At 39.1% G+C, this 27,154-nt stretch overlaps 1 long non-coding RNA gene across 1 annotated transcript; it reads right to left on the bottom strand.

The window, feature by feature from the left end:
• Window positions 1–7,542: 7,542 nt before the first annotated feature.
• Window positions 7,543–15,943, bottom strand: LOC131705206 (uncharacterized). The gene is made up of 4 exons (XR_009310230.1): window positions 15,831–15,943; window positions 10,907–10,992; window positions 9,553–9,615; window positions 7,543–7,744 (listed from the first exon to the last, which is right to left on the bottom strand). It is a non-coding gene; the product is annotated as an uncharacterized LOC131705206 (long non-coding RNA).
• Between the last annotated feature and the right edge of the window lie 11,211 nt (window positions 15,944–27,154).

The raw sequence follows: 27,154 nt of genomic DNA, 5'->3' as shown, positions 1-27,154 counted from the left end.
AAGAGCAAAAACATTGGGCATTGCTCCTTCCCTACCTCCTTTTTGCAGTGAGAGAGGTGCCGCAGAGTTCGACAGGGTTCTCCCCTTTCGAGCTCTTGTACGGTCGACAGCCTCGTGGCATTCTCGATCTGTTGAGAGAGGGGTGGGAAGAGCACAAAGGCTCATCCAAAAATGTAGTGAAGCATGTGCTCCTACTAAGAGATCGCCTAGATTTGGTCGGTCGTTTGACCCAGGACAACCTCAGATTGGCTCAGCATCAACAACAGCAGCATTATAACAAAAGTGCACTAATTCGAACCTTTCGACCAGGAGACAAGGTAATGCTGCTACTTCCCTCATCAGAATCCAAGGTATGTGCTAAATGGCAGGGGCCATATGAAGTGATCCGGGCTATAGAGAAGGTGAATTATGAAATTCACGTAATGAACGTGAAATTTATCATGTAAATTTATTAAAGCCCTGGCAGGCAAGGGAGGTCTTGTTATAGCCTCAGACAACATAGAGAATGATTTAGGCCCCTGTCCAGAAACACAAAAATAGTACAAAAATCATTCCGATCAGGGAACAATTGGTTCCAGATCAGCAATGGTAACTGCGTAAGCTTATTGAGGAATTCAGCCATGTTTTTTCTGACTTGCCCGGCAGAACTAATTTGGTTGAATATGCCGGAGAGACCTTACTGGATTCCAGAAAGTCGACGAAGTGGCGTTCGCAAAGAGGTATGGGACATGCTTGAACTTAGGGTGATTGAACCTTCCAGGAGCGAGTGGTGCACTCCTATTGACATAGTGGCTAAGAAAGACGGCACCAACCGCTTCTGTGTGGATATTAGGAAGATAAACGCTATTGCCAAGTTCGATGCGTACCCTATGCCTCGGGTTGACAAACTTTTAGACAGACTGGGTAAGGCAAGGTTCATCTCCACTCTGGACCTGACAAAGGGATACTGGCAGATCCCCTTAACCCGCAGCTCAAGAGAGCAAACCACATTTTCAACACCAGAAGGGCTGTTTACATGGTGTCCCTGCTGCCTTTCAGAGACTGGTATACCAGGTTTTACACCCACATCATGAATATGCAGCAGCGTATATTGATGACGTGGTCATTTACAGCTCCACCTGGCGAGAGCATTTGACTAGGATTGCAGCCGTCCTTCAGTCTCTAAGGGTAGCCCGGCTGACAGCTAACTTGAGAAAATGTGTGTTCGCCAAGACAGAGACTCAGTATTTGAGATTTTTAATGGGGAATGGAAGGGTGAGACTTGTAGTCACCAAAATCCAGGCTTTGGTTGATGCAACGATCCCCAAAACCAAGATTCAGGTGAGGTCACTGCTGGGATTAGCCGGTTATTACCACCGCTTTATCCCCGAGTATGCCACAGTGGTTAACCCTTTAGTTGACCTCACCAAAAACAGTGTTCCAAATTTAATTAAGTGGTCAGCTGAGTGTCAGGGGGCGTTTGATACTATTGAGCGTAGACTCAGCCAGCTCCCCACTCTTATCACACCAGATTTCACCAAAAGATTCATCCTCCACACCGACGCATCAGATGTAGGTTTGGGTGCTGTCTTGTCTCAAAAGGTAGATGGAGTAGAACACCCGATGCTGTACATCAGTAAAAAGATGCTACCTTGGGAATGCAACTACTCCGTAGTCGAAAAAGAGTGTTTGGCCATTAAATGAGCTACTCACTCTTTACGATACTACTTGCTGGGACACTCATTTGATCTCATCACTGACCACACCCCACTCAAGTGGTTAAGCACAATGAAGGGCAGCAATGCCCAGACAACTCGGTGGTATCTGGCGTTGCAGCCCTTCATGTACCATATGGTACACCGTGCAGGGAAAGAACATCAAAATGCGGATTATTTTTCCTGGGAGGGGAGAGTAATGGGAAAGATAGATTCAACCGAGTGTTCCTTCGGCTCCACTCTGAGCGGTGGGTTGTAAATCTCCCTCCCGACCTGTGAGGGCACGAAGTAGCAAAAGTGAAAAGCCTTTGGATGGGCTGGCCTGACAGTTCATTTCCTGGGTGGGGAAGTCGGTCAGCCTGGAAGAAAGGGAGATTCTGTTGCAGGAACATATTGACCCAGAAGGTAAACGAGGTAGCAGCTGCAGGCAATAGAGTCAGCTGCAATCGTTTACCAAGGGGTCATGCATGATAGCATAAAGGGTCCTTCGCTTTTGGTTTTGAAATAGACCCGGAAGGACCCATGCACTGTGTATTAAGAGTATCATGAGTGTTTGTTTGTTTGTTTGTCTTGTCTATAATTGTTACTTGTGTGTTTATAGACGGCTAACACGTTCTGGAGCTGTCGCTAAGAGCCAGCACTGAACCTGGAACAGCACTGCACTATTTGTCACTCTTTAAACTGTATCACCCACCACGAGCACTACAGCACACACCCAGGACTGGTGACCGTGGTTGTATATTGTGGGAGAGATACTGTGTTTATTGTTTAGGGCTGCAATCCCTGTTACTGTTCTCCGTGTTTTACACATTGCTGTGTATAACCGGAGTTTATTATTGGGTCACCAGACCTGGATTATAACAAAAAAATAAAACAACTATTTTCCATTACAAATGTCTGTTTGTCTGTTCAATGTAAAGTGGAGCGATCAAAAAAAGAAGCCAAGTTAGAAGCAACAATTGTGTGAATGTTGGGCCCCAGCACCTTTCCAATTGTGCCTATTTGCTTGATGCTTGACAAGGTTGCCCCAATTGCTTCTCCTAACTTGGGCTTTTGTGTTTGATATCACCACTTTAAACGGCTGTTGCGTTTTTCTAACTTGTTTTTTTTACATTGACAATGTTTTTGTTATAGATTAGTTATACTCACACAAGATTTCATTTTAGTTATGGAGTTAATAATTATATATCTTTTAAAAGTCTGTTAGAAAAATGTTGTAAGTTGAGAGCAAACTAAAAGTAGAATTAACTAAATAAACATTAAAATGTGACTTAAACTACACACATAACAATTTCATGTGTCTGTTTGTTATTTTTTTCATGAATTTCCGTTTGTTCATACAAAAGTATGTCAAAGTTAAAAGTTAAGTTTGTTTTGTGCAAATTACATGAGAAAAGATTATTTTAAACCTTTAGCACTATGGCAGTCACACTCCAAAAACTAATTTGTACACTTTCACTAAAGTTTTCCATGGGAAAAATGCTACTGTGATATGAATAGCCACATTAGGACATGCTATATTTAACAAAAACATCAGTAAAAAATGTTGCTTACATATGGCAGTTTTATCTTTTACTCAGGCCACTGTGTGTGTATTACAGTAACAAATAAACTCTATGGGAATGGCATTGCTGGGGTTGGACACCTCTCCTCACCCAATTTGGCCATGACTTGCACTGAAGTCAGTACAGGCCATTATGCATTTATTTTTTACTTGTCCTTTTATCAATTAATCCATAGATGTATTGTTGCCAACAAATGTATGGTTTCATGACAACATCCTTGTCCTGTCTGTTTGAACTATATGTCTCATGTTTTGAGTAATGCATCCTCTTTTCAATGTTTTTTTTTTTTTTTTTTTTTACTTGTCTAAGTAGTGACCAATGATAGTTCTAAGACATGTCTAATGGATATGTTATGCATTTGGATACAAATAGTAAAATCTCAATTGAAAAAGAGAATGCAGAATGTTAAGCAGCTTTCCTGATGGTTGTATCACATTTATATAATTTCACTATAATTTGCTTTGCCTTTTACATAATTTTATGGTCACATATTGGTAGGGGTCTCCTGAGTACCCACACAAAATGAATATTCATAATTATGTCACTTTATACAAGTAATACTGAAGTAAAAAGCATACTCCTCCTCAAATTTGCAAAATCAAATCATCTCTAGGTTAGAGCGTCACTCAGTGACCTAACCAAGCGGGAGCTGCACGTCACGCTGTCTGCAGGAGACATAGTTCAGAATCAGATCTGCAGGAGGGCAATACATGTTTGTTTGATTTTGTGCTGCTGATCATTTTTTGTTTTGTGAAATATTTCACTTAAAAAAAATTATAATAATAACTCAAAACATACATAAATCTGTCTATTGCTGACTTCATAATTCAGGGTCCCAAACACACTACAGTAGTTATAATTCTGACAAATCTTCTCTTGCATGCTAAATGACATCTTTCTTTTTTATTTGACACCTTAAAGTGTCACACTCCATCATATCTGTCACTACATAGTTCCAGAGCTTGCTATTTAGTCTGGAAATTATTTTCATTTTCATTGGCTTTGTGCCCAGTGAAATGCACCTTGCAAATCTGGTACACTAGTCAAATTAATTCCTTATCTATAATGTAGGGACTTTTGTTGTTGGGATCAGAAACACTTTTGCTCTATTTCTAAGGACTGCAGTAGGTCGTACAGATGGCTGTCAAAAGAAACAGAGTGATACGCTTGTCAAGAGAATCCATCAACGACTGATCTTAAACAGAGCATTTATCATTTTATTTTCAAATGTTTTCATTTCAAAGGTCTTTCGGGAACTGACAAAAAAACAAGAGCCTTCAATCTTTTTGATACATTATTTTGTCAGACCAAAATGGAAACATTGTAACATGCCTGTCCTGTTTGGTCCTTTAATGCAGCAATTAAGGATTTGTGTAAATATTAAAGGTTATGTAGGATTAATGCTACAACAGGTGCTGGTCCACATGTTATTATTATTAATTGTTTATTTAGCAGACGCCTTTATCCAAGGTGACTTACAGAGACTAGGGTGTGTGAACTATGCATCAGCTGCAGAGTCACTTACAACTACGTCCCACCCGAAAGACGGAGCACAAGGAGGTTAAATGACTTGCTTAGGGTCACACAATGAGTCAATGGCTGAGGTGGGATTTGAATTGGGGACCTCCAGGTTACAAGCCCTTTTCTTTAACCACTGGACCACACAGCCTCCCACATGTGCACCAGAAAGGATTTTTTTTTTGTTGATACCTTTTAATAGGATCAGCTGAAATATGTTTTTAAAAATATACTATTTTTTGAGACCACAGGGTCTCTGAAGGTAGAAGGAATATATAATACAATTCAGTCATAACAACAAAATAAAGGAAATATCAGATACTGACTGCATGTGTAATGCAACCAGCAACAAAATTCTTCACGCTGAAAGGGAAATGTAAATGATCACTCTATCTATCTATCTATCTATCTATCTATCTATCTATCTATCTATCTATCTATCTATCTGTATGCTAGTTTCTGGACTCGTGCATCTGGGATTGGTTTGTATGTTTGCCTAATTGTGGGGGGGGGGGGGCCTTCGCTAAATGAATCCCTGTGTTTCGAACATGTTGTTTGAGTTGTGTTGGGACTTGCCACCAAGTTAGCACATGTGAGGGCCTGGGTTGTGACATTGATAATTAAGGGGTGGAGATAAGAGGAGTTACATTACATAGCCAAGAGGGAGGTGGGCAGAACAGAATGGAGCAGGTGTGAAAACGATAAATGAGAGTGGACAAAAGATGTGTAGCGATGCTAGCTTAAGCCTGTTAATCCTTTCCCTGGTGGTTAATAAAATAAACCCAGTGTCTGCTCTACACAGTGGGGGTTTATACAGCAACCTGCTATAGTTTTGTCAATAAGGTGTAGGACAATTCCTTGAGGTAGGATATCTGCAACAATGTTCTCTATCAGTAAAGACACATGCCAAATTAATTTGCCTACGTTAATGTAATCAGGTAATTGGCAGCCCAGGTACTTTCCTAGCCCATTGTTTGCTTGTATAATGCCAATTTGTTTTAAGAGACTGGGTGGCATTACAATCACTTGTAATAGCCATGTGGGATAGCCGAGCCATGGAATATCACCATTCCAGTAAGACTTGTAGATGATATAGACACTCCACAGTACACTCCAATAGAAACGATGGCGATACACAGTGGGGAAACAATTAGTACTTATTAGAGTTTGATGACATTGACTTTAACTGTTACATTAGTTTGCCAAAAGGGTATGTTATTGTCTTAAAAGTAGCAATCAATATGTTCAATTGTGAGCATTAATTATCATGACAAATGATGGTGATGGCTAGCCGATCAAATTACTTTTGTTTGTTTATATACAGTAGCAGATCTACTACTGAAACACACTGATTGGGTACTATTGATGAACATAGTTTTGATTATTTAAAATTATAGAGAAATAAATATCCTGTTGATGATAAGAGGGCTAAGACTGTTGATACTATTAAGAGTGGTAAGAATAAGGGTTGAAAATAGAAATAACAGCACCTTCACAATATAACAGAAGATTCAAGGGTAGATGTACTAAGATGGGCCAGTCGCAAGGCAAACATACCACAATTTGCATTTTCGTTGCGACAATTCCCAAAGTATAAATGTTGTCGTATGTACCAAGAGAAAATATGTTAATGAAAAGAGCCGCAATGTACTAATTTAAATATTTGTTGTGTCTTCTTAGCGAGATCTCTAGCATTATACATTGTGAGGGTTGTGTGACATTGTTTAAATAAATAGCAGGAGTTGAGTTTGTGGTTTGCTGCAGCAGAGGGTGCCCGAAGGATACATGCAAGGGTGGAAGAATCAAAATACAGTAACATAGTTTTTGATAAATGTAAAGGGTTAATTTCTGTCCCTGCCAGATAAATGTGTGTGTGTGTGTGTGGCTGTGCTCACACAGACACAGGTGTAATTAGTTTATTTAATTTGTTCTTTAATTGTTTTATGATTTAATTTGTGTCACCTACCTGTAATTAGCAGGCAGATATACAACAGGGCAGAAACGTTTGTTCTGGGCAGTCTGCAGTCTGTGTGAAGAGAGGCTGACACAGAGAAGAAACCTGTGTGGTTTAGAAAAGGTTGTGTGTCAACCTTTTTGTTTGTGTTTGTAAAAACTGTGTGTTTTGCAACCAGTAAATGGCTTAGCCGTCTGGTTTTATAGTTTAGTTAGCACTCCAGGTGGCTTTTGTTTTATTTTGGATTGACTTTTATTCCTGTAATTAATAAAAATGCATGAAAGTGCTTAAAAACTTCAAATCTTGTGTCTGGGTCTTCTGCAAAAGGGCTATTGAATCTTTCAACAAGTGAAATCTTTCACAATATATAAAAAAATGAAAGGCAGTTTAATCCCATCAGATTCTATAGTGGGGACCCCACCTTTACCCCCCAAAAGCTTTTCATTATCATACAGTAGCCCCTCGCTAAAGCGGACATGTTTGTCCAACATAAGGAGGTGTCTGGTTTAAAAACAATACAATAAAATTGCACACACAAATCTGTGTTACCGGTACAGGCTAAAGTAAAAAGAAAGTATGCTAGGTATTCATTTGATTTTATTGTATATTGTATAGGCCTACAGATTTATATTTTTACATAATGTAATGTGTAGCCTACTGTGACAAAGTGGCTGAGTGGATGCAGGTGCAGGGGTGATGCAGTGCGGTAATGAAACAGACAGAGAGATTTATAATCCTGTTTCGAAAGGTTTTATTCTTTTATTTCAGGTCTGGTGACCAAACAGTAATCCTTGGGCAATACACACCAATGTGTACTACACATGGTAAATAACGGGGGAATGCAGTCCCAAATAATAAACAATATCCGCCTCACAATAATACAGACACGGTCACCAGTCCTGGGTGCGTGCAGTAGTGCTTGTGGTGGGTGATACAAGTTCATATTTGTGATAATGGTGCTGTTCCGGCTTAGTGCTGGCCCTTGGCGACAGCTCCGGAACTGTGTTAGCTGTCTAGTAACGTACAAAACAAGATGAGACAATTACAAACAAACAAAACACAACACTCACGATACAGTTTCTGTTTTACACTCTCACAGTCCTTGGTTCTATCCAATGCGAAGGAAAAGACTACGATTCTCCGTCCCCTTTTATGCTGTCACACATGACACCTTGGTAAACAAGTGGGATCGCCTCTCCAATCTGTGGCTGCCACATCGTTTCCCTTCCAGTTAAATGTGTTATTGCAACAGAGTCTCGCCCCCTTCCTGGCTGGCCGACTTCCCTTGAACTCTGGGAAATAACTGTCAGGGCAGCCCATCCAAGAAACTCTGTTTTCTCTGCTTAGCACCCTCACAAGTCAGGAGGGTGATTTACAACCAAGAACCATTGTATTTCTGTCACATATCCCACCGCTCAGAGTGGAGCCGAAGGAACACTCGGCTGAATCTATCTTTCCCATTACTCCCCCCTCCTGGGAAAAATAATCTGCATTTTGATGGTCTTTCCCAGCACGGTGTACCATGTGGTACATGAAGGGTTGCAATGCCAGATACCACAGAGTTATCCGAGCATTGCTATCCTTCATTGTGCTTAACCACTTGAGTGGGGCGTGGTCTGTGACGAGATCAAATGAATGTCCCAGCAGGTAATATTGTAAAGAGTGAGTAGCCCATTTAATGACCAAACACTCCTTTTCGACTACGGAGTAGTTGCGCTCCCAAGGTAGCATCTTTTTACTGAGATACAGTATCGGGTGTTCTACTCCGTCTACCTTTTGGGACAAGACAGCACCCAAAGCTACATCAGATTCATCGGTATGGAGGATGAACTCTTGGTGAAATCAGGTGTGATAAGGGTGGGGGCCTGGCAAAGTTTACGCTTAATAGTATCAAACGCCCCCTGACCACTTAATTAAAGGTCTACTAAAGGGTTAACCACTGTGGCATACTCAGGGATAAAGCGGTAATAACCAACTAATCCCAGTAGTGTGGAGTAGTGGTTAGGGCTCTGGACTCTTGACCAGAGGGTTGTGGGTTCAACCCCAGGTGAGAGACACTGCTGCTGTACCCTTGAGCAAGGTACTTTACCTAGGTTGCTCCAGTAAAAACCCAACTGTATAAATGGGTAATTGTATGTAAAAAAAAAAAAAAAACGGGTAAAAAAAAAAAAAAAAAAAATGTAATAATGTGTAAAAAAAAAAGAATGTAATTGTATGTAAAAATAATGTGATATCTTGTAACATTTGTAAGTCGCCCTGAATAAGGGTGTCTGCTAAGAAATAAATAATAATAGTGACCTCATCTGAGTCTTGATTTTGGGGATCACCGCCTCGACCAAAGCCTGGATTTTGGTGACCACGGATCTCACCCTTCCATTTCCCATTAAAACCCCCAAATATTGAGTTTCTGTCTTGGCAAACACACATTTTCTTAAGTTAGCTGTCAGCCGGGCTACCCTTAGAGACTAAAGAGACTGTAACCCTAGCCAAATGCTCTCGCCAGGTGGAGCTGTAAATCGCATCATCGATATACGCTGCTGCATATTCATGATGCGGTTTTCTCTCTAGAACTGCGGGTTAAGGGGATCTGCCAGTATCCCTTTGTCAGGTCCAGAGTAGAGATAAACCTCGCCTTTCCCAGTCTATCTAAAAGTTCGTCGACCCGAGGCATAGGGTACGCATCGAACTTGGCAATAGCGTTTACCTTCCTGAAATCTACACAGAAGCGGTTGGTGCCATCTTTCTTGGCCACTATGACAATAGGACTGCACCACTCGCTCCTGGAAGGTTCAATCACCACAAGCTCAAGCTTGTCCCATACCTCTTTGCGAACGCCACTTCGTCGACTTTCTGGGATCCGGTAAGGTCTCTTGCACGGTGACACCTGGTGGAGAGATAATGTCATATTCAACCAAGTTAGTTCTGCCGGGCAAGTCAGAAAAAACATCGCTGAACTCCTCAATAAGCTTACGCAGTTCCCATTGCTGATCTAGAACCAATTGTTCCCCCATCTAAATTATTTTTGTGCTAGGAATCTCTGGACAGGGGCCTAAATCATCCTATATATTGCCTGGGGCTATAAACAAGAACTCCCTTGCCTGCCAGGGCTTTAATAAATGTACAGGATAAATTTCACGTTCATTATGGTGATTGGCCTGTCTGATTTCATAATTCACCTTCACTATTGTCCGAATCACTTCATAAGGCCCCTGCCATTTAGCACACAATTTCGATTCTGATGAGGGAAGTAGCAGCATTACCTTGTGTCCTGGTTGAAAGGTTCGAATTAGTGCATTTTGTTTTTTGCTGTCGGTGCTGAGCTGATCTGAGGTTGTCCTGGGCCAAACGACCGACCAAATCTAGGCAATCTAGTAGGAGCACATGCTTCACTACATTTTTGGACAAGCCTTTGTGCTCCTCCCACCCCTCTCTCAAAAGATCGAGGATGCCGCGAGGCTGTCGGCCGTACAAGAGCTCGAAGGGGGAGAACCCTGTCGAACTCTACGGCACCTCACTGCACAAAGGAGGTAGGGAAGAAGCAATGCCCAATGTTTTTGCTCTTGTGTTACAAACCGTCTCAGCATCGACTTCAAGGTCTAATTAAAGCTTTCCACCAAACCATCCATCTGTGGATGATAAACAAACGTCTTGATGGGATGTATTTTTAATATTTTATATACCTGCTGTAATGTGTTAGACAGAAAATTGGTTCTATGATCAGTCAAGATCTCTTTAGGGATCCCTACTCTAGCCATAATCTGTACTAACTCGGTGGCTATTGCAGCGGCACTAACGGAAAATAGGAGAAAACATTTCAGCTTGAAAAGGAAACACATCACCAATTAGTTCCCTTTTCTTTTCTTCTGCCACATTTACTTGTGCGACTGAGACTGCCATTATTTGCATTAATTCTTTGAATTTTTGAAGTCTCGGCCCTGGAATAACTGGGTGTGGCAACCTTTCCGCCACCCCTACTACCAGGTGACGTTTATCAGTCATGCCAATAAATATACTTTTAGTGTGGGGTATGCCGCCGTGTCTCCATGGATACAGGAGACGGCCACCTGACCACGTGGCTGCAATAACACACTGCCCAAGAGAGTTGTTCTAATTAAGGTTTGCTAAAACCACATAACTCATACAAGGTCCCTCCTGACCATTTTCCCCACGCTTACCTATCTCAGGTGCCCAATTACACGCGGCCACGTCACACTCCATGGCAGCGGGGCATGACCTGGCCAGATGTCCCTGTTGGTTGCACCTAAAACAAGTTGGGGGGACAGAGGGGGTATTGGTTAAATATCTGTCCCATTGCTGGTGTGGCAACGGGGCAGGGGCAGCCCCTCTACCCCAGCTGGGTCCCGGTGGTGGTGGTGGAGGAGAGAGAGGAGGGGCTCGTCTGCTTCGAAGGGCGGGAACCGACAGTATCCCTGTCCGGACAGAGACTAGGGAGTCCTCATAATCCTTGCTCAGTTTCACAGCATCTTCTACTGTTCAGGAGTCTGCCCTTGATGTTTCTGCGGATGCAGGAGATTTACTGCATCTTTCAAGGTAACTGAACATTTTATTAGTGTAGTAGTGTATGTAATTTATTTAATTAGTGTGTACTTTAATAATTGTCCAAGCATGGCTCAGAACTATTTATCATATTGGTTACAGTGAAGAAGATGAGTTTGGATTAGGCCTACCTGCTGGTCTGTCAATGATTGCAAAACGATTTAGTGTTTTTTTTTTGGTTTTGTTTTTTTACACAATAGTGACATTTGTATGGGCCCCCTAGGATATCTCTGTGGACCCTGGTTTCAGAATCACTGCCATAGTGAATGGGGAGTTATAATACAGGCTGTAGCTATGTGGGTTAGCATTATTCCTGAATTTTAGTAAAATAAAGGGTTAGTCATACAATTTGTATATCTAAACATGGAGTCTGTATCACACCATGGAATCAGGTCCTGAGTCTAGTATGATTTTGTCTACAGTAGGTGATTGTAAGTTATTCTGACTTAGGCCTGGACCAAATCAAAACTTTGACCCACCCGCAAATCGCAAATTACAAACACAATATTAATGTGGAGTTCCCTCTGGGGTAGAAGGAATAACCTTCTGACAAACAAAAAAGCCGCCATCAGTACCAGGTTTGTAATTTGCGATTTAGCTGGTGGATCAAAGTTTTGATTTTGTCCAGGCCTTAGGCTATTTTTGTTCTTTACCATTAACATGTACAAAGAAAACTGATTTAACTTGTGTTCATAAATACTTAAATCTAAAAATGCATTTGTCTTATACAGAAACAAACAATAGAACTTCTTCAGCATAACATGGCAAAGAAGAGAAAAAAGACCTCGTGAGATTCAATAAAAACATCACCATTAACGCAGGTATAACCATTCATGCATATTTCATTAAAAATATTAATACGTACTGTAGATATATTTAACAAATGTAGTGCGCAAGAGGAACCATGCATTCATCAAATGTATCTTGTACTTTACAGAACTTGGTTCGAAGAGCATATAGATATTTCACAGGAACAGATAATCTGCCTACCTGGGACACTAATGAGGAGTAAGTTTTCTATTATTTCCGATAAATGTGGAATATATGATTTTGTTTTCAAAGGGTACATTGCACAGATGGTTTTTTTGACACACTGTTATGTTACTTGAACTACTTGAAGGTCCAGCAGAATATGTTGTCATCCATGGTCACAAACGTTGTATAATTTTATGTTTACCAATGTGTAATGTTTTTGCATGACTGACTACCATGCAATAGAAGCTATTTTGTTACCACAACTTAAATGCCTGCTATTCGTGGCATTCCAGATAGTTTATATGCTGGATTTGAACCAATTGCCCTTTATTTGCATTTTAGATAAATCCTAGGGAAATTACCAGATTTAAATGTCACAGGGAATTAAAATAAAAAAAATGTAATTATTATTATTATTATTTATTTCTTAGCAGACGCCCTTATCCAGGGCGACTTACAATTGTTACAACAAATCACATTATACATTATTTCACATTATACAGATATCACATTATTTTTACATACAATTACCCATTTATACAGTTGGGTTTTTACTGGAGCAATCTAGGTAAAGTACCTTGCTCAAGGGTACAACAGCAGTGTCCCTCACTGGGGATTGAACCCACAACCCTCCGGTCAAGAGTCCAGAGCCCTAACCACTACTCCACACTGCTGCCCTTAGAGTCCAGAGCCCTAACCACTACTCCACACTGCTGCCATTAGAATAAATTAATACAATTTAGTTCTAAAGAAATATACCTAGTGTATTTATATCTCATTAACATGTTTCTGTTAGTATGCTGCATGTGATGGACTGTAAATATTAATTTTTATTTTATATCTTGCTTATTGCATTACAGGTACCTAATTATACCTAATTATTCGAAATTCCCACCCCTACTACAAAGGGAACAAAAATAGTATTTTTGCTAATGTTAAAACAAACACTCTTTAAGTGCCATATATTGTATTGTATTGTATTAAAAACGTAATATTGGTTGAGGTGGTTGTATATGAGCAACACTGCAAAACATCTATATTATATATTAATTAATTAATTAGTATCATCATTATATATATTTTGTATTTTATTTTTTGCCAGAGTCGAATAAAGGGGGTCCCTCATTCATCAGCATCGGAGGAGGAGAAAAAAGAAGATAAGTGCCTTTAAAATGCTCCCTGTGGAAGTCACTGTGATGAGCACGGAAGAATCTGGGGAGGAAGATAATCCTTTGTAATGAAGGAGAAAAAAATCTCTGTGAAGGTAATTTGATCACAAAAATGGGAGTCAGAAAAATTTAAAGAGGGGAAAAAAGCATGTGATGCTGCATTTGGCATTCTGAAAAAAAGGGAAATCCAAACTTCCTTGCAAAAGAGGAACATTTTCAAATTACAAAAGACCAGATTTGCCTGCTTTCATGGTTGATTAAAGATTAATATGGGTGAAATTTAAAGAAGGACACAATTTAAAGTTATAACAAATTTGGGAAGAGGTATCTTACATGGTTTTGACTCCCATTTTGTGAATGGTGTTTTTTTTTATGTGGGACCTTATCACATTATTCCTAAGATCAAGATCCTGAGAAGAATTATCTTGCGATCTTGACATAACAAAGACATTTTCAATGTCCTCAATGAGCCACTGTAAAAAAAAATAGATAAATAAAAGGCCTACTGGAAAACTAAATGTGTTGTATGCTGTTATCTATTGCATCCATCCATTCTTGCATATTTAATAATAAAAAAAGCATGCTTAAAAAAACTTGTTTGGTATTCATTTAAAAGTTGCCTAACTGTTTTAGCTAACTTTACAAAAGGCATTGTATTCTTGCATGACTTATTTTCTTTTTTTGCAAACTAGTGTAAATACTTCAGGTTTAATGATACTACATTAAATAAAGAACATTAGCAAGACCTTTCATTGTAACTTTAAACAAATTAAATCAAACGTCTTGCAAGTCAAGTAACTTTGCTATGTAGAGTACAAAAACGGGGGGTTACAATTTGGCAAATTTAATGGCTATGTGCACAGCTGTTTACAGAGGTAATGCAAAAAAATGGTATGTGTAAACCATTCACAAAGACGGGTTTACAATATTTTAAACTTAATGTCCAAAAGGACATAATGTGGGAATAAGTTTGTATCACTTTGTAAACCTGATGAAAAAATACTGTTTACAATTCAATTTATGCAAACCATTTTAAACTATACATTTGCAAAGATTTACATAGTTTGTAAACCATTATTTTACTAATGTGCAAACCTGAGGTCCAAATGGACTATACGACCGCCATTAGGTTCTTGGTCTAGTAAACTATTTGTAAAAATAAAGTTTACAATAGGTTTGCAACATGTGTGCATACTTTACAAACTAAGTTTGTATATTTTACAATAGGTTTACATAGTTTGTAAACCATTAGTTTACTAATTTGCAAACCTTTGGTCCGAATGGACTATAAGTCCTCCAAAGTTCTTGGTCTAGTAAATCAGTTGTAAAAATAAAGTTTACAATAGGTTTGCAACATTTGCAAACTTTCAGTTTGTATAGTTTACAATAGGTTTGCATAGTTTGTAAACCATTAGTTTACTAATTTGCAAACCTGAGGTCCAAATGGACTATAAGACCTCCATTAGGTTCTTGGTCTAGTAAACCATTTGTAAAAATAAAGTTTACAATAGGTTTGCAACATGTGCAAACTTTGCAAACTTTAAGTTTGTTTAGTTTTACAATAGGTTTACACCATTTGTAAACCATTTTTTTCGTGCAGTGAGGTGTCTGGGTTGTGGCCAGAATTGCTCCACAACCACTTCCTCCCCCATTTGCAGGTTGGTTTTCTTCTCGGGGGTCAGCCAGTGTACCATGTGGTCACAAAACCGCTCCACAACCACCCTGGGGCATGTCTCTGGGGATCTTCGGTACTCCATGAACCGTACCCGGTGAATGTCTGCCGTAATGTTGTTTAAGTTTAATCTGTATTATGAAGTTTTAAAAGAACTTACTACATTTACGCACTTACAATACATTCTTCCTGCCAACGATGACAAAGAAATGCTGTGTGACCCAGATGTGCTATTAACTGTGAGGCACTGAGTCTCTAACAGTACGGAGCCTGGTTAACAAATGCCAGTTACAAATGTTTCTAAATCCCTCACTAAAGAGACAGTTGTCTCACACATGCATGGGGACAGAGAAAGGCAAGTATTTGGAATACAGTGTTTATACAAACTAATATTCCACTAATAATCCACAAGATACAAGGCAGTCTACATATCTTGTTCTGAATACTCTTATTCAGAATACTGCTTATCCTATTCTGAATATGTTGTTTACATGACCGGAATTCTTACTCAATAATGATGGAATATTAGCCTGCATGTAAACATACTGATTGTTGATTTATTTATAAATGTTTCTGAAATAGAAATGCTTTCCAACGACTCTAATGAACAAATCAGAGCAATCATATCCTCAGTCTTACCAGCTACACCATACCAAGGCTGCCACCTGCACACACTCAGGTTTAGTACACTGACAAGCCAAACAAATTAAGAATTGACTTAATTACCCAAAATGTGTAGCTTCCGGCACACTGTTAGAATGGAAACAGATGTGTCTTCTTCAGTGTTGAAGATATGTTACTATTCACAATACATGCACTACTGTGGGCTCACACTTGCGGTTGTGAGTTTCTGCAAAAGTTCTAGGAACACCCAGTATTACACAGCTACACAGCCTGGCCAGCCCCTTTATTTAGACCTCTCTACCTGATTGGATAACCCTTGTGTTCTTATTGTGTACACAGTGTCCCTTGATTACTCTGGAAGCCCAAACAAATGCATTGTTACAGATCAAGACCACCCAACAATGCTGCACTTGTACCATGATGGAGATGAATAATGCAGCCATTAATCAAATTGTGAATGAAGGAGTATGACTGAGACCGGGCGTCTTCTATGTCCATCACTAACTCTGGAGACCTCAATCAAATTAAGCATAATGAACTTCAAAGACACTCCTCTTCACAATCCTCTGCCAACCTCCCTGAACCAAATGCATAAAACACGAGACACCTTCCAGCACGTTGTTGAATCTAAAGCCACACCATGTCAAGGCATGTGATCAGTGCAAACTGTGAGCCAACCTCCTGAACTAACCACAAGTGTACATTCTTCTTATTGAAGCCAACAACCATATAGGACGGTTTCTTTAATATTCACTTTTAACTCTTTAATTATACAACAGACTGTATAAAAGACTGAAACAAATTAAACATTCTTTAAATAACTCATAAAGCTTTGTGAATAAAGCCCTGTAGTTCATTTACCTGACTTTTTATGGAAGATATTCAGGCACCTGGGTACATTTAACACGGATTAATTTGAGGTTCCTGGACGTAACCAATGATTTCATCCAGTTACTTAGTTCCAGAAGAGTGGTATCCATTGGGATGAATTCAGATGCTAAATTAAGCATTCGGGAACACATTGTAAACACTATGCAATTAAAAACTGTACTTCAAAGTGGATGCAGATGTTGCCTCCATTGCAGTACAGCAATTTTCCTTCAGGTTGACTTATACCATGTTGCCAACGAAGCACTAAAACATGTTCACTGGTAAAAGTGACCTGGTGGAGACTGCAATGAGATTCTCATACTTTTGAAAATGTATGTTCACTATACTAAAAATGTTATTTAATAAAAACAGTGTTACATTATTTATTTATTTATTTCCTGTTACAATGCATAGATGTACAGTAATTGCTGCAATAAATTAGTCCAATGGTCTTGCCTTCTGGGGCCTTCAGTACAGACTCCTAAGGCCAAAACACAATGGGCAAGGAGGTTATAATAAGCCACCCCTTCGAGCCAAAACAATACAACAAAAAGGGGGAGTGTCACATAAGAATAAATGTGTTGGCTGTACAATAATATTGTTTCCTTTTAATTAATTAATTATGAATGAATTACACTTATTCTTTAAAAATGTTCAAAACTAATAGTTAATTACAACAACACAAAACTAACAAACATACCTCTTGTATGCCCTACATTTTATATCTTTTATTCTCGTTCTCACTCTGTCTCTGAACCTGCTCCCCTCTTTCTCAGAACACCTCAGTACAGATTGGAGACGTATGTTGGTCTCGATGAATTCTGTTTTTATGTTTTCTTTATGTTGTTGTTGACACACTTCTAGTCCTTTGTGATGCACTTCATGTATAATATAAACATTCATAACAAGTAACCACCCGCTGATTGCTGACCTTTCCCTGTGGAGAATAAGGGATCTGCTCTCAATTATCTCAGAGCAGATGGTGGCTCTTCATGGTAAAGGCCCAACTATAAAACTGCATACAATGTATGGAGCTCCCATAATGGAAATATAATGAACACTGTTCATTATAGTACTGTGAGGTAATACTACACATTAACCAGACATTAGACTGTAGATACTGTACATTATGATTATTTGTGTAATGTTGTATAGTGTACTTGCTGAACATGAATAATTAAATATTCAAGTATACAGTAAGCATACAATATGTATGGAACATGGAAGTATGGAAGTTCTGTTCCTGACTGGTCACTTGGTGGTTCTGTTATTTGTGAATATATGTATTACACATATTTAAGGATTGAAAACAAATCCATTATGGGTGATAGATTGCTAATTTGTTATTATATTTATATTTTCTTACATTTCAAATGGTGTTTTAAAACAGGCATTAACAACACATATTACTTGCCAGACATGAAATGTATTTGTGTTTAGTGCTTAAACTATATTTATATGTGATTATATAAACATCAACCATATTATGACAAAATCCTTTTTAAACAGCCAAGTGTTGCTAGCCAACCCTCTGTAGCACTATGTCAGATTTTCATTACTAAACCACATTATGCCTTGAAATATTATTATGAATGGGTGAGAAACTTAAGGGCAGTATGAACATGAGGGAACAGGCATGTTTTATTTAAAAGACAGTGAAAGATAAGGCTTGCAGCTCTGCCCTTTACATTCAACATCTCTCCTATCAAGGATGGTTGTCATCATGTAACAGTAATTAATTCTGCTATGCAAATACTGCAATTGTAATCTGTTCTGTATGAAAGAGCAAGAATCATCCCCTTTTTATTCAGAAGGCTTTGTTTGTCTTTTCTGTCTTTCAATGGAACGTAGATGAAAGTGAGAGAAGCACACAGAGGGTATTGTGCTCTCAAACTCAGCATTGACTGCCTTACACCCCATGGCACAGAATGCAGCCTGAAAGAGTGATCTAAGAACAAAACAAGTTGACAGCTGTTTGCCCTAACAGAGCTTCACTTTTTCTTGGTGAGGATGTTTATTTTTATTTTGAAGTGCAGCCTGCGTGCTAATGTCAATTTTGTCTAAATTTTGTCAATTTTGTCTAAAAAAATATCCTTTTAGGCTTATTAGCAGTGGAATAAATCCATCTTAAAAGAAAGCATTGCTTTTAACTGCAGACAGTAGGTAATACATATGAGGTATGCTGTATCTGATTTAAAAAATATATTTTTAATATTTCTTGCACCAGTTTTGTTAACATTTATACTGTATTTAATACATGTACTATTGCAAGGGATGAAAGATGAAAAAAAGTTACAAATCCCCTTGATTTATTTACTTATTTGTATTCAACATTTGTGGGATACCACAGGTAATTTATTTACAAGTCATTGCTAACATTAGTATTGTTATAATGATTATTATTAGCATAGACCTACAGCATCTATCAGCAGTAATAGTTACAGTGGGATTTTAGGAGGCAAATTGTTTGAATGGATGGTAATAGGTAAAAGGTTTAAAAGACTGCTCAAAGTGTAAACCAATAAACTGTAATCTTGAATAAGCTTACCTATTTGTGTACTTGGGCAGCAGGGATGCTTTTAGCTAAAATTTAGTGAAGCTTTAAATGTATAGTCAGATTTTGATCCTAGATTATTCAATCCCTTTGTTTAGAAAGGTTTGCACCTGCCCTCTGTGCATAAGCACAATGAGATCATGTGCACTGAATATGCAATATTTTGACTCAATGTGAATACAGTGTAATTCTCTGCATCTTAATCAGACGAAACAACCTCATTAGGATTCACTTTTTAGCCTCTGAAGAAGCTGATAACCAATAACTACTAAATGAAAACAGAGAGCAGTGGTTTTAATAGTTGCAGGCAGTGAGATGTCAGCCGGTTTACTGGAGGCTGTATAAAACAAGATTAGTAATCATCACTTGGGCTTGTGATGTACACTTTTATGTTCCAGGCACTGCTTCAACAAACAAACAAAAAAGAACAGTAGTCTATTTATAACAGAATCTTAATGCAATTCAAATACTTCTGTGATGCAGAGGTCCACTGTAAAACATAAACCCTACATTAACATTTTTGATTCTATGAGGTTTTTTTTTTTAAATGCTTTTATTTTAACACTTCATCAATGGCAGTGTGTTTATAATACAAATATCTCAGATCTCTTTTAAGATCGCAGGATATCCCTATATGTGATTAAACTTTAATCGCTTACCTTTATTGTGATACCAAGCATGTCCTTATCCGACTCATGAAACAGGAGTTAACCTTCTTCAAAGTGCACATGGTCATTTTTCGGGGTGCATTTGTGTAACAGCCAGTGTTGTGTGATCTAGTGTCGTTACAGATTCTGTCCACTGTCAATGAGCTGAGATGTTAAAACAGATCTATATTTATGAATGCAGAGGAGCCCAACTCTTTTGCATAGTGGTTAAAATGCTCACTTGCAGTGTGCAAGGTCGACCGGTTCACACCCAGACTCCACCCAGTTAGTTTTGCACCCCTTTCCGCCATCAGAGTGTTGCAAAAAATTGATTTTTTTTTTCACATATAGCAAACACAGCTTCTGTTTACTGGCAGAATAGATTGTTGAGAATTGCATGGGGAGCTGCGGGAGATGTTTACACAGTGTATCACTTCTAAAATTATTGATTTAGCCCTATTGAAAACATTTTCTTAGAATGAGTGTCTATGTATATATAATACATTTGTTTCCAGCTTTGTATTTGATTAATTAATTCTTTACAGTACCCTGCTTAGTACCTCCTTGTGACGGAAATATAATGAGTTCTGGTTGTAAATCTCCCTCTCGACCTGTGAGGATACAAAGTAGCGAAAGGGAAAGGCTTTGGACAGGTTGTCCTGACAGTTCATCCCCTGGGTCGGGAAGTCAATCAGCCTGGAAAAAGACGAGACTCCAGTGCGAGAATGTATTGACCTGGAAGGTAAACGAGGTAGCAGCTGCAGGCAATAGAGTCAGCTGCAATCGTTTACCAAGGGGTCATGCATAATCGCATAAAAGGGGCTGGAGAATTGTAAATCTTTTCCTTCGCTTGGGTTTTTGTTACATGGAAACTGGAAGGACCGGGAGATTGCCCAAAATAAATAACGAAAGGAGTTCATGAGTGTTTTGTTTGTTTCTTTGTCTGTTTAGTAATTGTCTGTGTTTGTAATCACTAGACGGCTAAACACAGATCCGGAGCTGTCGCCAAGGGCCAGCACGAAACCGGATCATCACTGCACTACTGTCACGAGTAAACTTTGTTATCAGCACTTTTCACTAATAGCACGTATTATATTGTACTTCACCACAAGCACTGAGAGCACTCACTTTGGAACAGTGATCGTGTTTGTCTAATTGTGTGTGTTTTGTACCGTGTCTATTATTTGCGGGACTGCAACCCTTCGTTTTGTTACTGTGCAATACACATTGTTGTGTATTGCCAGCTCTTTATTATTTACTGGCGGGTCAGCAGACCATTGGATTATAAACCATTAAAGCAATCATTTTCACCCGTACTTTGTTGTCTGTGCGTTCTTGGAATTACTGTATCCGCACTGCACCTGCTATACACCTGTTACCACTTACCACTTTGCCACACTCCTACAGTACATTATTGAAAAAACATGATTTTATTCCACGAGTATAAAAAAATACATCTTTCATGTACTGAGACTACAGGCAATTTAGAGTAAATGTGCACCCATCTACAGGACTTTGAAACTTTGATAACGGTGTTATTTGGATTACTATTGATAGCACAGTTTTTTTGTTTTTTTTAAATAAATAAATAAAATATTTAAATAATGCTTAGCACTCCAAAACAACATTTATTCAATTAAGAATTGTTTAAACAATAATATAAACCATTTTTGTGTTGCTATTATGGTTTAAATTATAAGTTAATCGTGTTTATTTTTCTGGGGTGCATTTGCATGCCTTTTCACCTCCTGTATGAACCCAATTATTGCCACTGACACAAAAGCTTTGAGGGTTCTCAGGGAGAGAATTGACAGCTCGACAGCAGGGGCCGGCACTGTGGGAGCGGCGGAAGCTGCAGGCACAGCGGGATCAGCAGTTTGATGCGCAGTGTCCAGCGATGTAAAGGGAAGATAGATACATGAACATAGCGACAGGCAAACACAAAAAGCAAGACAGAGAATAAGGGGATGACTTGAGGTTTAAATAAGGAGATTGGCAGATATTATTGGCAGGACAGAACGGGGGGAGGAGCCCTAGCCCTAGTTGTGCGAGACCCGGGCAAAATAAGATTGCCCTTGTATCATAAGCTTGATAAAGCTGCTAAAAACAAACTCTACCACCATGTGACAGAAAGACAATGATTCTTGGTGGTAAATCTCCCTCCCGACCTGTGAGGGTGCGAAGTAACGGGAACAGAATACCCTGGACTGTTTGGCCTGACAATTTATTCCCAGGGTTAAAAGGAAATCGGTCATCTAGAAAGGGGGCGGAGCTTCGGTGCACTAACTCATCAACCCGGAAGGGAAATAATGTGGCAGCCGCGGATTGGAGGAGCAGCTGCAATCGTTTACCAAGGGGTCATGCGTGACGGTACAAATAGGGGTCAAAGCAACGTAATCTGTTCCTTCGTTTTAGTTAGGGGAACAACCTGGAAGGATCTGTGAGTTGTGTAAAGAAAATCGTGAGTGTTTTGTTTGTTTATTGTCATGTCTGAATTATACTTGTGTGTTATTATTTAGATGGCTAAACACGATCCAGGAGTGTCACTAAATGCCAGCACGAATCTGGACAACACTTCACTTTGTTCTCAAACTGTATTTTCACCACGAGCACTACAGCACGCACTGTGGACTGGTGTTTGTGTTTGTGTATGTGTTAGGTGTGGGTGAATTAAAACGGCACTGTTATTATTTCAGGGCCAACCCGCAGATTACAAATAAGCAATACACGCCACTGCATTGCTTCTCATTGACATTGTTATTATTTACTGTTGTTCAACATCAGGCATTTGGATTACAAAATACAACCATTAAACAACACTGCACCTGGATTATAATTGTCTGTCTGTTTATTGATCACCTGCACCTGCACTCTGTTAACCACTTTGCCACACACCAGTACATGAACACAACAGAACACTATCTATACCAAAAAAAACCAACAACGGCATGTAAATGTAAAGTTTTATCCTCAGAAGACAGAAATTTGTGGAAAAGCAGAATAACGTAAATAAGCGACATAAATTTAGTCAGAGATTACTTCGGTTACATGCCCTCCATGGGATGTTAAGCAGTTTAGACTGATAGCAGAAAGCAGAAGCTCTTAAGTGGCAAGGAAATCATCCCTCACATCACCCTCCTTAAAAGCCAAGCAAATGTGCTACTCTGATTCTTAATAATAGTACTTGTTTTACAACTGTTAAAAATCAACACTACTAGTTCAACCATTTCTGTGTGTTAAAACACCATGCATTATAACAAATAATATACACCAAAACTACATATAATGCTAGAATTCTATCTCAGGTTTCAATTGAGCTAGCACTCTCATGATTTATGTGTCACCAAAAACCCTTGCTAGACAGCCTTATTATACACAGATGGGTGTACATTATTCCTTATATAAGAGATGAATGAATATGCTGTGAAACTTCATATTATTGACAATGGTTTTACCATGAAATAGAGTACTTTGATATTTTTGATGGAAAATTAAAAGTAGACCCATTTCAACACTTTTGAATAGTCAGCTCTTTTTGCCTAACCCCTATAAAATGCCCTTTATTCCCTGACATGTTAAACATATCTGATTTGTACTTTTAATTACCCACATTTAGACTTCAATACAATGCAGTTCAGTCAATCTTTTTTATTACTAGGATTCTTCTGGCAAAGGTAGAGTGTAGCAGGGTTAAACTTTCTTTGCACTTTATTTTTTCTATTTAAGATTTTTTGTTTTTTTCATTGCACTTTGATTATTTGATATAGGTATATTTTGAAAGCACTTGTGAATTTGTGTAAGGATATCACAGTGTAATTAATCAATGAGTCCAATTGTGTGTAGCTGGATACTTTATAAAGCTTGATTAAGAAGAGAGAGAGAGAGAGAGAGAGAGAGAGAGAGAGAGAGAGAGAGAGAGAGAGAGAGGGAGGGAGAGAGAGAGGGAGGGAGAGGGAGAGGGAGCTGGGAGGACATTCAAAATAATGAGCAGCTTGTGAGAGCATGGATCCTGGCTGAGAGGTAAAAGTGGTGTTAGAGCTTTTGACAAAATCCTACTATATATGTAAAATGAGGTGAGCTGCATGTGAAGTTTATAAACTGTAGTGTATACTGGCAGTGGTGTGTATCCGCATATAGCAATTGTACAGTCCCTTACAGTGCCTATAGAAAGTCTACACCCCCTTGAACTTTTTTCACATTTTGTTGTGTCAGTGCCTCAGAGTTTCATGCATTTAAATGAGGATTTTTTTCCACTTATCCACACACCATACTCCACACTGTTAAGGGGAAAAAAGTTTTTATTGAGAAAATATATTTCTTTAAAAATACAAAACTGAAAGATCATAATTAGATAAGTCTCCACCCCCCTGAGTTAATACTTAGTGGAAGCACCTTTGGCAGCAATTACAGCTGTGAGTCTATTGGGATAGGTCTCTACCAACTTTGCACACCTAGATTTGGCAATATTTGACCATTCTTCTTTACAAAACTGTTCAAGTTCTGTCAAGTTCCTTGGGGAGCGTTGATGGACAGCAATCTTGCCACAAATTTTCGATTGGATTTAGGTCGGGGCTCTGACTGGGCCACTCAAGGACATGTATCTTTTTGTTCCTTAGCCACTCCAGTGTAGCTTTGGCTGTGTGCTTTGGGTCGTTGTCATGCTGAAAGGTGAACTTCCGTCCCAGTTTCAGCTTTCTTGCAGAGGGCAGCAGGTTTTCCTCAAGGACTTCTCTGTACTTTGCTCCATTCATTTTCCCTTCTATCCTGACAAGTGCCCCAGTCCCTGCCAATGAGAAACATCCCCATAACATGATGCTGCCGGCACCATGCTTCACAGTAGGGATGGTGTTCTTTGGATGATGCGCTGTGTTGGGTTTGCGACAAACATAACGCTTTGCATTTAGGCCAAAAAGTTACATTTTAGTTTCGTCAGACCACAAAACTTTTTGCCACATGGCTACAGAATCTCCTGAGTGTTTTTTTGCATACTTCAAACGGGATTCAAGGTGAGCTTTCTTGAGTAATGGCTTCCTTCTTGCCACCCTACCATACAGGCCAGATTTGTAGAGTGCTTGGGATATTGTTGTCACATGCACATTTTGACCAGTCTTGGCCATAAAAGCCTGTAGATCTTGCAAAGTTACCGTTGGCCCCTTGGTAGCCTCTCTGATCAGTCTCTTTCTTGCTCGGTCATCAGGTTTGGAGGGACGGCCTGATCTAGGCAGGGTCTTGGTGGTGCCATAAACCTTCCACTTCTTAATAATCGTCTTGACCGTGCTCCAAGGGATATTCAGGGCCTTTGATATTTTTTTATACCTATGCCTTTCAAAAACTTTGTCCCGGAGTTCTTTTGAAAGCGCCTTGGTGCTCATGGTTGAGTCTTTGCTTTGAAATGCACTACCCAGCAGAGGGAACCTACAGCTGAATTTATCCTGAAATCATGTGAATCACTACAATTTAACACAGGTGGAGGCCACTTAAGTTGGTGTGTAATTTTGAAGGCGATTGGTTACACCTGAGCTAATTTAGGATTGCTATTACAAGGGGGGTAAGCTATTTCAAGTTTTTATTTTTAATTAATTTTCTACAAATTTCTAGAATCTTTTTTTCACTTGGAAGTTGTGGGGTAAGATGTGTAGATAAATGGAAAAAAAAACTATTTTAATGCATTTTATTTCCAGGCTATAAGGCAACAAAAGGTGAACATTTTGAAAGGGAGTGTAAACTTTCTATAGGCACTGTAATAGGGCGTTGGGCCACTATGGTATCCCGCTCTGTGGAGTTCTCGGCAGAACTTTTTTGATGAAACTGGCTGCTGGTGCCCCAGGTTGAAATTTGCAGTCAATTGATCTGCAGTTGCTCACCTGTTTTGCCTTGCACTTCAAATGAATGCATGGATATCACGATCCTGGAGTATGCGCTTCCGCCCACTGTTGCCCTTTGCTGATGATGTCTTTCCCTAGGAGTTCCATGCCTTCATCACCTTAGACACCGTTGCTCGTGAAACATCAGCAAGTTGAGCTGTCTTGGTCACTGAAGCTCCTGCCAAACGCGCCCCAACAATCACCCCTCTTTCAAAGTCACTGAGGTCTCCTCTTGCAGTCATGCTAGCCATAATTATAGGCAACCAGGCCTGTCCAGCATTTTTATACATAACCCTAAGCATGCTGGGATGTTATTTACTTAATTAACGCATGAGCCACACCTGTGTGGAAGCCCTTGCTTTCAATATACTTGGTGTCCCTCATTTACCCTGGTGTTTCCATTTTTTTGTCCACTACCTGTAGCTCGTGTTTTGCCGCTGCTGTTACATTCTTAGCCTGGCACCGGCTCTGACTGTAGTGCAAGAATGGGGAGATCTAGAATGGCTCAGATACGACTGTTTAGCCTGTAAATTGAGAATCCAGTTACTTTCTTTGTAGCGGTGAGAATGGGATTCTTTAACCAATAGAATACATGCAGATGCTCGATATCTGAAGTCCATTGGAGGTGAGATTGAGGACCCGCTAGGTTTTGTTCCCTGTTTAGTTGGCACTCCGATTTATTTGAATTTGAATACTTTTCATTGATCTCAACCACACCAATGTAACTAAATCTGGATTGTTTTATTCTGTTTAGGTGCTCTTCAGTGCTTTACAACCTGTGATGCTGACTTGTGAACAGCGCTGTCTGTAATTTGTGTAGCTGGTGTTAACTAATATGCCTCTGTCTATACAAAGCCCTGTAAATAAAAATCAATTTTTGCTTGTTCTCTACTTTTTTCCTGGTTCTTGCATTGCTCGTTCCCAATAAAAGTACCTGTGCTGTTAAACTAGGGCAAAATTAGGAAACATAACATTTTTGTTGCTCTGTTATAGAATTCGCGTAGTTGGATTACTGCACGGCACAGCTGTGGTGTTTTAACGTAGTTGATTCCCCCCGTTTAATTTTTTTACCCCCCCTCTCCGTTACAAGAGGAACATAAATTACTTTAGACAATAAAGCCATATTTCCAACCAAAAAAAAAATATTATTATGATTATTATTTGTACTATAGCTATAATCCTTATGGTGTATCTAAATTAAAAGAGTTGTGGTATATAAAAAGTAAACTACAGAATGGTGGAAATTCACAAAGTATTTTAATCCAAAGTGAAAACTTTTAATCCAAAAAAAAATATCCAAAAAGTGTCAATGATTCATACGTTTGACACAAGTCAATGGTATGAATCAATGTGTCAGTTTTGTAGGTTGTTTTTATTTGAATTAATCAGAGACATTTTGAATGAAACAGCTGGACAATGAACATATCTTTTAGGATTTATATTGTTCTTATACACGGATCAACCAGTTTGACCAACTTGCTGTATTTATTT

Source organism: Acipenser ruthenus, chromosome 2 (genome assembly GCF_902713425.1).
Source record: "Acipenser ruthenus chromosome 2, fAciRut3.2 maternal haplotype, whole genome shotgun sequence".
Classification (NCBI taxonomy): domain Eukaryota; kingdom Metazoa; phylum Chordata; class Actinopteri; order Acipenseriformes; family Acipenseridae; genus Acipenser; species Acipenser ruthenus.
The sequence above is the reverse complement of the archived record's forward strand: the minus strand, read 5'-3'. Positions and strand labels throughout refer to the sequence as shown.